Source organism: Pan paniscus, chromosome 9 (assembly GCF_029289425.2).
Source record: "Pan paniscus chromosome 9, NHGRI_mPanPan1-v2.0_pri, whole genome shotgun sequence".
Classification (NCBI taxonomy): Eukaryota; Metazoa; Chordata; class Mammalia; order Primates; family Hominidae; genus Pan; species Pan paniscus.
In genome coordinates this window covers 112,844,955-112,858,803 of record NC_073258.2, presented here as the reverse complement: position 1 = coordinate 112,858,803, position 13,849 = coordinate 112,844,955, and positions in this window count along the sequence as shown.

The following is a 13,849-nucleotide window of genomic DNA, read 5'->3' as shown; positions in this document are numbered from 1 at the left end:
GAATATCCTGAGATTGCCACAAAAGCACTGAGAAGGCTGCTTGCATTTCCATGGGTAGCAGCTGTGGATAGGGAATGTCAATGGGGCTCCAGGGATGTGGAGATGCAGGGGCTGTTGGGCCCTAAGGCAGGATTCAGTCTGCTGGGGGTTGGCAGCTGCCACTGCTTAAGGACTTTGGAGTTTGTAGGACTCAGCATGAGCTCCCTCTGTGGAGCAATGCTGTTATGTGGTCTCCGGGCAGCTCCCTATATTAGTCTCAGGGACCACAAAGGTCAAGGGACTCTCCTATAGCTAGGATTGCAGGGAACCATGGTGGGAATGTGGACGTTTGGGGGTCTTTCACTTACCCTTTCTCCGCATTAAGGGAGCCTCTATAGGTTCCCAGATGACCCCAGCTGAGCAGACTTCCTCGCTTCCTTCTCCTTCCTTGCTACTGGTGTTTTCTGTAAGTTCTCTGTTGGATTCCAGTGTTCTCTCTTAGATGACACATTACTCATTGTTTTTGATCTTCTTGGTAGAAGAAAGTACTAGATACATCTTGCATCCTGAGCCCCTCCTCAAGTCGTTCTGTGTGATACTCATCAGTATTTGTTGAGGCTTTTTTTTTTTTTATTGTAGTCTATATACATGGTCAGGTATGTTTTTCAAAAGAACATATATTCTCTTACGGGTAGGTACAAAGTTCTACATATGTCCGCTAAATCAAACTTGTTACTTTTATTGTTAAATATTTTATTGTTTAAATATGTCGTTAATTTTTTTAACTAATCTGTCCACCTCTGAAATACACCTGAAATTTTCCATGCTTTCTTCTGGAATTCTGTCATTTTGTTTTAGAAATTTTGAGGCTATTATCAGGTACATAAAGGTCAAGACTGTTATAACATATTGGTGAATTTTTATTGTAATGTAATGACTTTTATTTTTTTGAGACAGGGTCTCACTCTGTCATCCAGACTGGAGTGTAATAGCTGATCATAACTCACTGCAACTTCAAACTCCTGGGCTCCTGCAATCCTCCTGCCTCAGCCTCCCAAGTAGCTGAGACTACAGGCATGTGCCACTGAACCAGGCAAATTTTTTATTATTTTCATTTTTTTATAGAAGCGGAGTCTCGCTTTGTTGCCCAGGCTGGTCTTGAACTTCTGGCCTCAAGAGATCCAACAATTTTGGCCTCCCAAATTGCCATTACAGGCATGACTCACCACGCCCAGCCTGACTCTATATTTAATAATGCTTTTTGCCCTAAAGTCTACTTTGAATGATATAAATACATATATACCAGCTTTCTTTTGGTTTGTATTGAAAGAATATCCATTTTTATCCCTTTTGCCCTTTTTTACGTCCTTATATTTTAATCATATCTCTTATATAGTATATAGCTGTATTTTGTTTTATCGCACCTGATATCTATAATTTGACCAGTAGATTTAACCCATTTATTCTGTCAGAGATTAGTGCCATATCTGGTTTTCATTTTTACCATCTTATTTGGGGCCATTTACCCTGTATTTCTTCTCTTTCCCCTCCTATTATTTAAGTTAATTAGTAAATCATCCTTAGACACCTGGACAATTTCTAGGTAAGCTAGAAAATACAAAGCATAGGTCACCAATCTAGTTTTATTATGGCTTTAACTGTATTTTTATATATATTGAGCATCAATTAGCATGCTTAAGAGAATGTCCCTATGCCTTTGGGTGATATTAGTGTTTATGAAGGTACTCTGTGTGTCAGCTCTTAGTCACCTGCCTGATGGTTTTCTCTTGTCTGTGAGGAAACAAATTTATTGCTATAGTTAATGATTGTAACTAATGTCTATGATTAAGACTACACTAGATAGCCTGGGCACAGTGGCTCACGCCTGTAATCCCAGCACTCTGAGAGGCCGAGGCGGGCGGATCACCTGAGGTCGGGAGTTCGAGACCAGCCTGATCAACATAAAGAAACCCCGTCTCTACTAAACATACAAAATTAGCCACCAGATGTGGTGGCGCATGCCTGTAATCCCAGCTACTCAGGAGCCTGAGGCAGGAGAATTGCTTGAACCCGGGAGGTGGAGGTTGCGGTGAGCCAAGATTGTGCCATTGCACTCCAGCCTGGGCAACAAGAGCAAAACTCCATCTCAAAAAAAAAAAAAAAAAAAAAGACTACACTAGATATAGTTGTTGCTATATATATACATATATATACTTGAAAATGGATATGTTTTGTCTATTTATCAAGAGAATTTTTTGTTTACTAAGGCAAAAAATTCAATAAGATACATGTGCTTGCTTACATACTATGCTAACAAGGTTAACCGTATTTTAAAGCTAGTCAAGACCAGATGCAGTGGCTCATGCCTGTAATCACAGCACTTTGGGAGGCCGAGGCAGGCAGATCACTTGAGGACAGGAGTTCAAGACCAGCCTGGCCAACATGGTGAAACTCCGTCTCTACTAAAAATACAAAAATTAGCCAGGCATGGTGGCTCTCACCTATAGTCCCAGCTACTTGGGAGGCTGAGTTAGGAGAATTGCTTGAACCCAAGAGGTGGAGACTTCGGTGAGCAGAGACTGTGCCACTGCACTCCAGCCTGGGTGACAAAGGGAGACTCTGTCTCCAAAAAAAAAAACTAGTCAAAAGCTTTAAAATACCATCTATTTGTATATATATAACCATACACATATAATGAAATATTAAGATTAGTAGCCAAAAAAAAGCTCATAAACCATTTTTAAAGAGAAAATTCATAATACAGAATAAGTTCAATCTTTAAATAAAGTTTTTGTACCTTTGTCATCACACTCTTGAATCAATCTAACCAAAAGCTCCTCAGTTCTTAAAAAAAACCCTCCTATTGTGCATATTGTCGCTTTAAAGCAAGATGTTTTCTTGTATTTTGGTATTTATGACTTATGCATCTCTCTCTCTCTCTCTCTCTCTATATATATATATATATATTTTTTTTTTTTTTGAGACAGAATCTCGCTATGTCGCTCAGGCTGGAGTGTAGTGGCATGATCTCGGCTCGCTGCAACCTCCACCTCCCTGGTTCAAGAGATTCGTCTGTCTCAGCCTCCCAAGTAGCTGAGACTACAGGCACGCACCACCATGCCCGGCTAATTTTTGTATTTTTAACAGAGACAGGGTTTCATCATATTGGCCAGGCTGGTCTTGAACACCTGACCTCGTGATCTGCCCGCTTTGGCCTTCCAAAGTGCTGGGATTACAGGGGTGAGCCACCGCGCCCACCCTGACTTATGCATATATTTAAGCCAATTTTCTTTGACAATTTTCTTAATTTCCTAATTTAAGACCTAAATGAAGAATGATTGAATTATTAAGAGGCCTTTTACATCTAAACTTTCTTTGGAGTGACCCGGATGGCCATAATGTTTTATTATCTCATGAAAGGAGAGATACTAAATATAATTAGACATGTTTGGTAGTTTACATATTTAGATTAACTAAAACACTGTATGAGTTCACTTAATAACTCACAGCTCTGCCCATAGGATACAAATGTTCAACAGGCATTTTCTTTCTTAAATAATAACCTCTCAAAATCATCTCGAACTTGGGCATTTCCTAACTATGCTAAAGCCTTCTCATTGTTTGTACATGAAAGACTGGTTGTCAGCTGGGTGCGGTGGCTCATGCCTGTAATCCTAGCACTTTGGGAGGCCAAGGTGGGTGAATCACCTGAGGTCAGGAGTTTGAGACCAGCCTGACCAACATGGTGAAACCCCGTCTATACTAAAAATACAAAAATTAGCCAGGTGTGGTGGCGCACACCTGTAATCCCAGCTACTCGGGAGGCCAAGGCAGGAGAATTGCTTAAACCCGAAAGGTGGGGGTTGCAGTGAGCCAAAATCGTGCTATTGCACTCCAGCGTAGACAAGAGCAAAACTCCATCTCAAAAAAAAAAAAAAAAAGACAGACTGGTTGTTTTAGTGATGTTTACTCAAAACTAGGGACTCATTACAAGCTCATTACCTTCTATATTATTTGTCTGCTTCCTTTTTAGCTGTTAAATACTGCTCCAATCTAAATCTAGCTGCCCTATTTCCCCTTCCTGATGAAGAGGAATCTCAATATTGTCCAATATTTAAAATCTAAGCATGCCCAGTCTTGATTTGACTGATGTTCTCCTGTACAACCCTGATATATTGCCTTTTGATTATGACTCATAATTAAAAATGAATCAAGGTATACTTTGCACCAAATATGCTATAACTTTGAAATATTCCATTTTGGAATACTTTATAAGCAACAGCTTAGACAGCTAAACTGATAGCTCTATTAAGAACACGCCATCACGCTAAAGGATTAAGAGTTAACATCCATATTGTCTACAGATGAACTTTCAGGATTGCTTGTGATTTCAGCACATTGTGCAAACAAAGGGGTTTCCTAACTTCCTCAGACAACTGAATCAAAAATGGAAAAGAAACTAATGACTTACTAAAGATACTCCAACACCCAAAGCAAATTTCAGTCATTAAGAATAAAGTGCATGCTAAAGGTCATGCTTTAAAGCCTGCTACCTTGGCCGGGCACAGTGGCTCACACCTATAATCCCAGCACTTTAGGAAGCTGAGGCGGGTGGATCACGAGGTCAGGAGATCGAGACCATCCTGGCCAACATAGTGAAACCCCATCTCTACTAAAACACAAAAAATTAGCAGGGCATGGTAGTGGGTGCCTGTAATCCCAGCTACTCAAGAGACTGAGGCAGGGGAATCGCTTGAACCCAGGAGGCAGAGATTGCAGTGAGCCGAGATCGTGCCACTGCACTCCAGCCTGGTGACAAAGCAAGACTCCGTCTCAAAAAAAAAAGGCTGCCACCTTATACAAACAGGCCTTTCTAGCTTTACCAGCATTGGTATTATAACAATAGTTGTTCAATCTGATTTCTGTATATAAGAGGGATTAAAATACAACACTCTGCCCTCATTGGGGGTAGAAGGGTGGATAAGAGGAAGGACATTGGTTTTGTCAAGACTGTTTCATACTGCTTGGTTTCTCCCAAACTACCTCCAGCTCAATAATTTTCATGCTGCAAAAATAATAATATAATAATAGCTCAATTGACAGGGACAAACTGGCTCAAACTTTATAAAGTACTAGTCAAAAAAGTCTTACCTAAGAGGCTTACTCATTTTATTTATCATATCAATGCATTAATTTATTAATCATATCAATGTATTGCTCATTTTAATTATAATAATCCAGAACAAATATACAAAGAAACACCAACATTAAAGACCGTTTGAGGCTGGGTGCAGTGGCTCACGCCTGTAATCCTTTGGGAGGCCAAGGCAGGCGGATCACTTGAGGCCAGGAGTTCAAGACCAGCCTGGCCTACATGGTGAAACCCTGTCTCTAATAAAAATACAAAAATTAGCCAGGCGTGGTGGCGGGTGCCTGTAATCCCAGCTACTCGGGAGGCTGAGGCAGGAGAATCTCTTGAACCCAGAGGCAGAGGTTCCAGTGAGCTGAGATTGCACCACTGCACTCCAGCCTGGGTGAAAGAGCAAGACTCCATCTCAAAAAAAAAAAAAAAAAAAAAAAAACTTTTTAATAATAGTTTATAACATTTCTGGTAGACTACAGCTTTCCCTTATTTTTTTTTTTTGGTTTTTTTTTTTGTTGTTGTTGTTGTTTTTTGAGACAGAGTCTTGCTCTGTAGCCCAGGCTGGAGTACAGTGGCACATCTCGGCTTACTGCAACCTCCACCTCCCATGTTCAAGCAATTCTCCTGCCTCAGTCTCTCGAGTAGCTGGGACTATAGGCTCATGCCACCATATCCGGCTAATTTTTGTATTTTTAGTAGAGACAGGATTTCACCATATTGGCCAGGCTGGTCTCGAACTCCTGACCTTATAATACGCCCGCCTCAGCCTCCCAAAGTGCTGGGATTACAGGTATGAGCCACCGCGCCCGGCCTCCCTTAGTTTTACATTTTTAAGTTTTATACCTAGGCCTGATGATATTGCAATTTACTTCTTAAAATCTTCATAAGCTTTCATATTAAACTATTATAGAAACACTCTACGAGGCTGGGCTTGACACATCCCGTAACAGATTTCATCCTTGGTATGTAGTAATCTTGTATTTTTTCAAAAATGAATCTCATATACATAGTCTTATGCCCAATTTACAAACTCTGTTTCTCAAAGGAATACCAATAGATACATTGTGTCTCCCATCATCACCAGCATAATCTACAACTGAAAGACTAGTTTATTTATTTATATTTATATTATATTATATTATATTATTATTTATTGAGACTGAGTCTCACTCTGTTGCCCAGGCTGGAGTGCAGTGACATGATTTTGGCGTACTGCAGCCTCCGCCTCCCGGGTTCAAGCAATTCTCCTGCTTCAGCCTCTTGAGTAGCTGGGACTACAGGCATAAGCCACCATGGCAGGCTAATATTTGTATTTTTAGTAGAGATGGGGTTTCACCATGTTGGCCAGGCTGGTCTCAAACTCCTGACCTCAGGTGATCCACCTGCCTCGGCCTCCCAAAGTGCCGGGATTACAGGCGTGAGTCACTGTGCCAGGCCCTATATTTATATGTTTGAGACAGGGTCTCACTCTGTCACCCAAGCTGGAGTGCAGTGGCGCAATCTCAGCTCACTGCAACCTCCACTTCCTGGGTTCAAGCAATTCTCCCGCGTCAATCTCCCAAGTAGCTAGGACTATACAGGCGCATGCCACCACACCCGGCTAATTTTTGTATATTTTGGTAGAGACAGGGTTTTACCATGTTGGCCAGGCTGGTCTCGAATTCCTGACCTCAGGTGATCCGCCTGCCTCGGCCTCCCAAAGTGCTGGGATTACAGGCATGAGCCACTGCACCTGGCCTGGAAGACTAGTTTAGAAACAGTCACTGATGAAAGTTAGAGTTAGAACCACATTGGAAATGACCATTTGGGGTATTTTAATCTCATAGACACCGTTCTGAAGCTCCAGGCCCATAGTCATGGATACATGCTTCACAGTGGTGCTTAGGTCTCAGAAACTGAACATTCAGCCCCACTGGGAATTGACCCTGACACTCATTATCAGGTGTCCAGAGGAGAAAACTCTCCTAAGTAGACATCTACTTTTTAAGATTCTATGAATTGAGACGATAACATCAAGTATATACCACTGTCTCCAAAAGCTTTCTGATCCCTGAGCAGAAAGCTGACTTATATTTAGACTTATATCTCATCTTATGTTTATAATGTGTATCTGAAAATTCCAGGGTCTGAATTCTTTGTGGGTATGGTTCTGTTTATTTGTGCTGACTCTTGCTCAGGACATTCCAGTACTGTGATTTTTGCTGACAGTTCACGTTCACTGGAACTTTATGGGGATTTTTGAAGCTTGTGTTGGGGTAACCCTTCTCTCTCTGGTAAGGATTTGTGCTGACTACCATGCCCTACAAACCTAGGTCAAAGTTAAATTTGCCCCATGTAACCTTTTTAGATATGCAGGTAACTTGAACTCAGACTCCAAACTGGCATGAGGACTGGCTCTTAGCCACACATTCTCAGAAGAGACTCTTTCCTCCAACCTGAGCCAAGGCAAGATACACACATTGCTCTGCTCTCTGCTTTTTCAGATAAATATCAGTTTTTCTTTTTGGGGGGATGGAGTTTCTCTCTTGTTGCCCAGGGTGGAGTGTAATGGTGTGATCTCAGCTCACCACAACCTCTGCCTCCCGGGTTCAAGCAATTCTCCTGCCTCAGCCTCCCGAGTAGCTGGGATTACAGGCACCCACCACCACGCCCGGCCTTTCTTTTTTTTTTTTTTTTTGTATTTTTAGTAGAGACAGGGTTTCTCTCTGTTGGTCAGGATGGTCTTGAACTCCCGACCTCAGGTGATCCGACCGCCTCGGCCTCCCAGAGTGCTGGGATTACAGGTGTGAGCAAATATCATTTTTTCTAATTCACCCTTTCTCTGAGGGCAAAACTCTTTATGGTTCTTGGTTTAGGGGAATCTTCATTCTAACTCCCTGGTTTGAGCCCTAAGCTTTGCTCCTGGCCTATGTGCCACCTCCTTAAAACTAGAATCCGGCCGGGCACGGTGGCGCAAGCATATAATGCAAGCACTTTGGGAGGCAAAGGCAGGTGGATTACTTGAGCTCAGGAGTTTGAGACCAGCCTGGGCAACACAGTGAGACCTCATCTCTACTAAAAACCAAAAAAATTAGCCAGGCATGGTGGCACAAGTCTGTAATCCCAGCTACTTTCAGAAGGCTGAGGTGGGAGGATCACTTGAGCACAGGAGATCAAGGCTGCAGTGAGTTTGATCACGCCACTGCACTCCAACCTGGACAACAGAGCGTGATTCTGACTCAAAAAATTATAATAATGGCTAGGCGTGGTGGCTCATGCCTGTAATCCCAGCACTTTGGGAGGCCGAGGCAGGCGGATCACGAGGTCAGGAGATCAAGACCATCCTGGCTGACACGGTGAAACCCCGTCTCTACTAAAAATATGAAAACAAAATTAGCCGGGCATGGTGGCAGGCGCCTGTAGTCCCAGCTACTCCAGAGGCTGAGGTGGGAGAATGGCGTGAACCTGGCAGGCAGAGCTTGCAGTGAGCCAAGATGGCACCACTGCACTCCAGCCTGGGTGACAGAGCGAGACTCTGTCTCAAAAAATATATATATAAGAAGAAGAAGAAGAAGACTAGAACTCTGGGTCACCTGGGCTTAGTAGATGCTCTTAGGGGCAACTGATACCCTAAGCACTTGCTTACCTCCCTAGCTGCAGACTTACTTTGGTCTGGCTCCAGAGGATTTCTTTTTGCAAACTAAATAATATGTTTTGGCCGGGTGCAGTGGTCTGTAATCCCAGCACTTTGGGAGGCCGAGGTGGGTGGATCACCTGAGGTCAGGAGTTTGAGACCAGCCTGGCCAACATAGCTGAAACCCCATCTCTACTAAAAATACAAAAATTAAACACGTGTGGTTATGGGCACCTGTAATCCCAGCTACTCAGGAGGTCGAGGCAGGAGAACTGCTTGAACCCAGGAGGCGGAGGTTGCAGTGAGCCGAGATCATGCCACTGCACTCCAGCCTGGGCAACAAGAGTGAAACTCCGTCCCAAATAAATAAATGAAATATTTTTAAAGGTGTTCTTGTTTAACATTCTAACAGGCTTCATATCAAAGTAAATACTTTCTAAAATTGAGTCTGCCATATTGCCAAAAAATAGAAGTCTACAAATTCTATCTCTTCCTAGCTGTATCACAAATCCAAAACTTCAGTAGTTACTGATTCCAGTACCGTATCTAATTTTCCTTCAACATTTTTCTTTAATGACACTACTTCCCATCCACCTATTTACAACAAAAAATTGAGCAAAGGCTCCTTCCTCCCTCAAGCTTTCACATCTTAGTATAACTCTCATTGATTCTAAGTTCTAAATATTTCTTAAATTTGTTCTCTCCTTCATTCTAGCTACAATTGCCTTCACAATTCATTATTTCTTTTCTGGGTCACTAAAATAATATTTCCATGCTTACCTCCCGCAAATCCATTCTTTACATAGCTGTCAGCAAAACCTATTTAAAATAAAAATCGGATCATGCTGTTTGCATAATTAAGTCTTCAATAACTCCATATTGCTGTCAAGATAAAGTCTCAGGCCAGGCACAGTGACTCACACCTGAAATCCCAGCCCTTTGGGAGGCGGAGGTGGGTGAATCACTTGAGGCCAGGAGTTTGAGACCAGCCTGGGCAACAGAGCAAGACCCCATCTCTACAAAAAATACAAAAATTAGCCAGGGATGGTGGCATGTGCCTGTAGTCCTAGCTACTCGGGAGGCTGAGGTGGAAGGATGTCTTCAGTATGGGAGGCAGAGGTTGCAGTGAGCCAAGATCGCGCCACTACATTCCAGCCTGGGCCACAGAGTCAGACTCTGTCTCAAAAAAAAAAAAAAAAAAGATAAAGTTTCAATTACTTATCGTGGCATATAAGGTCCTGTACAATCAGTCCCTCCCTCTGCTGGGTCATACCAAACTACATATCATCTTTTGCTTGATCTGCCATCCTCCAGTCAACCCTACACCTCACCCCAGCTTCCCCGGCCACTGTCAGCTCCTTATCTTTCAAAACCCAGGTTACAAATCTTCTCTTCCAGGAAACTTGCAGGCAAATGCTTACTGCACCCTTTGTTACATCACAGCGCATGATGTGCTTCACCATCACTGCACTTACTACACCGTATTGCAGTCATTCTTCTGTTGCCCCAATTAGACTATGAATTCCCTTCAAAGGCAGGTAAAATTTTATCTTTATCCACAGTACCTGGCACAGTGCTGATTACATGAGGTACTTAGTATCTATCAAATGAATGAATTAATGTTTTTGACTTCTACAATACCTTTTGAGATTGACTCCTACTTCCACTGCTACTCTCAAAGTTCAGGCCCTTTATTCTGTCTCTATCCCCTCACATGTCCTTCTACCTCTAGCTTATTAACCCACCTAATGGTACCCAAATTATTTCTAAAGCACAGTTCTGATCAAGTCCTGCTTACCGTCAGAAACTGCTATTGCTGTTAGCCCTTGGATTTTTTTTTTTTTTTTTTTTTTAAAGAGACAAGATTTCACTCTGTCACCTAAGCTGGAGTGCGGTGGTATGATCATAGCTCATTGTAACCTCAAACTCCTGGGCTCAAACAATTCTCCCACCTCGGCCTCCCAAGTAGCTAGAACTACAGGCACATGCCACTGCTAGTGATGCCCGGCTAATCTTTTTTTTGTTTTATTGTATTTTTGTAGAGACAGGGTCTTGCTATGTTGCCCACGCTGGTTTTAAACTCCTGGCCTCAAGCAATCCTACTGCCTCAGCCTCCCAAAGTGCTGGGATTACAGGCATGAGCCACAGCACCCTTCCGGAATCTTGCCTCATTTTCCGGCAGCTCACAGCAACCTACTGACTTCCCAAAGACAGCTCAGCTCCATCCTAATGACCAAACCAGCAGGGACATGGGGCAGGCAGTGCCCAACCAGCCTCCACTCCAACTTCGTTCACCATCTAATGAAGCTTATTAGCACTAGACAGCCTTGTATATCTAGGATCTGATGGTATTAGAGATAGCTATGGATTCCCATATTATCCAGAGTCACTGCCATCCCCATTTTGACTTTATGGAAGACTCCATTTCATCACTCCACTCTACAGCAGCAGTATACTGAGAGCTAGGGAAGGGAAGGAATGACACTACAAGGTAGGGAGGGGATCGTCTATAGAGAATTTTAAAACAATAAAATTGACTTTTAGTCCATTTGTTTTTTATCATCATCAAGCATCAGCAATTCTAAACAATGTCAGAATATTGTTTATATATTCTCTCCCACCAGGGTGGACTGGTCCCACCACCACTATCTGTTGGTGTGCCACTGTTATTCAGGCATCACCCTCTTTTGAAACCTTTTACCCACCCCGAAACAGAATTAATCACCTCTTCCTAAACCCTAATGCACACTTGAGTCTCTACAAGACCACAGGCACATCAAGGAGAGCATGTCTTTAACCCCTAGTACACATTCATAAACACATACTCTTCCTTTGCCTCAGCTTCCCAGTAAGGTCCTTGGTGAGTAAAATGTGCTTAGTCCCAGTTACTCTATATTGATAGAAGACAGCATCATGCCTTACACTCAACTCTTAGACCAGACTAAATACACATAGAATATAATATGAATTCCAAAGGCTGGTATTCACAGAACACCATAATCTGGACATAGTTCTTATTCCTACTTAAATACTAAATCTTATACTCTGTTTATACCAAATTACTTATACACTTGGTATTTTTCTGCCTATTACAAGTCCTTTTTGTTTTCCAGTACTTTGTGTCTGATTTACCTAACTGCTAAGCCCCAGAAGAAAATTTAAACACTCAATTTTGGCTGGGCAGGGTGGCTCATGCCTGTAATCCCAGCACTCTGGGAGGCCAAGATAGGTGGATCACGAGGTCAGCAGTTCGAGACCAACCTGGCTAACACGGTGAAACCCCATGTCCACTGAAAATACAAAATATTAGCTGGGCGTGGTGGCGGGTGCCTGTAATCCCAGTTACTCGGGGGGCTGAGGCAGGAGAATGACATGAACCTGGGAGGCGGAGCTTGCAGTGCTCCGAGATCACGCCACTGCACTCCAACCTGGGTGACAGAGTGCGACTCTGTCTCAAAAAAAAAAAAAAAAACCCAATTTTGTTTTCATGCTGTGGATGCAACGGACACTTAATTCTAATGAATAAAACTACTGATAGCTAATATATAAAAGCATAGAAGACACTTTTATTATATAACATTTTATTTAAAAAAATTATTTTCATAGAATACATTTTCACATTAGAGATTCCCATTGTGCGAAAATAACAATTTATTACTTATAGTTTTATATTTGTGGACAGATTGTTTTAGAACAAGTAGAATTTGAGAATTAAATCTCAATTTACAGTTGGTAGTATTTTGATACATCTACGGGGAAACTTGCCCTTAAATGGAACTTCTGTATATTCAGAAGCACTCCAAGCGTTTCTTCCTAGGATTTAGAAATTTATAATATGAGCTATCAGCATTATCTAATTTTAAAATTTCCCTAGTATATGTAACCATCAGTAGGTGGTATCTACTGTCTAGAGAGGGAAGTTTTTGAAAATTAAACACTGTCTAATTTTCTGCAAAGTTTTTATCCATGAATTAAGAGTATTTCCCTTTGTCCATTATTCCCAAGGCAAATATGGAAGTTTGATCACATACTAATCGTAATAAAGTTGGATTCTCTTTAAGAGATTGATAAATTAAAAGGCAAAAGCTGATATATCATGTTTAGTTATACTGTGAGTCTTATAAGAAGCTGGGAGGCAACCCCATTAACTCACCAGAATACAGAACTCAGTCTCACAACTTAGATATAATTCCTCTCAAACCTTTTCCTCAAAGATTAAATTCTGAAAATAATCTTGTGATTAAGAAGGCTGTCCACCAATGGACTTATCTGTTATTTCTTCCTTATTGTGAGCTTAATGGCATGACAAAGCAGAGGCAAAGAGGCATACATCAATTCTTCAAAGTATGAAGTCAAAAAGGTCAGAGCTTCCACAGCATGGCAACAGCTTTGCAGATGCCCACATCGTGATAGTTGAAATAGCAAAGCCCAGCAAAGGTTAAAGCTGAAAGTGCCAAAAGCCCTGCCTTGGCAGCTTTCTGCAAGGCATCCCCATGAACATAGTCAGTAACAACTTGTCCAAGGCCCCTAAAGAAAAAGAAAAAATCATAACATCAATGAAAAACCACAGTGAAATTAGAAGACTATACAGATAACTTGGCTGCAAAAAAACAATCTGTCAAGTTCAAATGCAATGTCTCCATTTGCCACTCCACTGTCACTGTTTGCTTCTTTAGGGGATTCTGTATAGCCTTTTGCGTGTGTATGTCAGTAAGTCTATTTCTAGTGACTTTTCTTTAGAGACAAAGTCTTACTCTGTTGCCCATGCTGGAGTGCAGTGGCCTGATCATAGCTCACTACAGCCTCGAACTCCTGAGCTCAAGTGATCCTCCTGCCTCAGCCTCCCAAGTAGCTGGGACTATAGGAGCATGCCTCCATGCCCGGCTAATTGTTTTTTATTTCCTTCTATTTATTTATTTATTTATTTATTTATTTATTTATTTTTTGAGACAGAGTCTCGCTCTTTTGCCCAGGCTGGAGTGCAGTGGCACGATCTCGGCTCACTACAACCTCCGCCTCCCGGGTTCAAGTGATTCTCCTGCCCCAGCCTCCCAAGTAGCTGGGACTACAGGCGCCCGCCACCACACCCAGCTAATTTTTGTATTTTTAGTAGA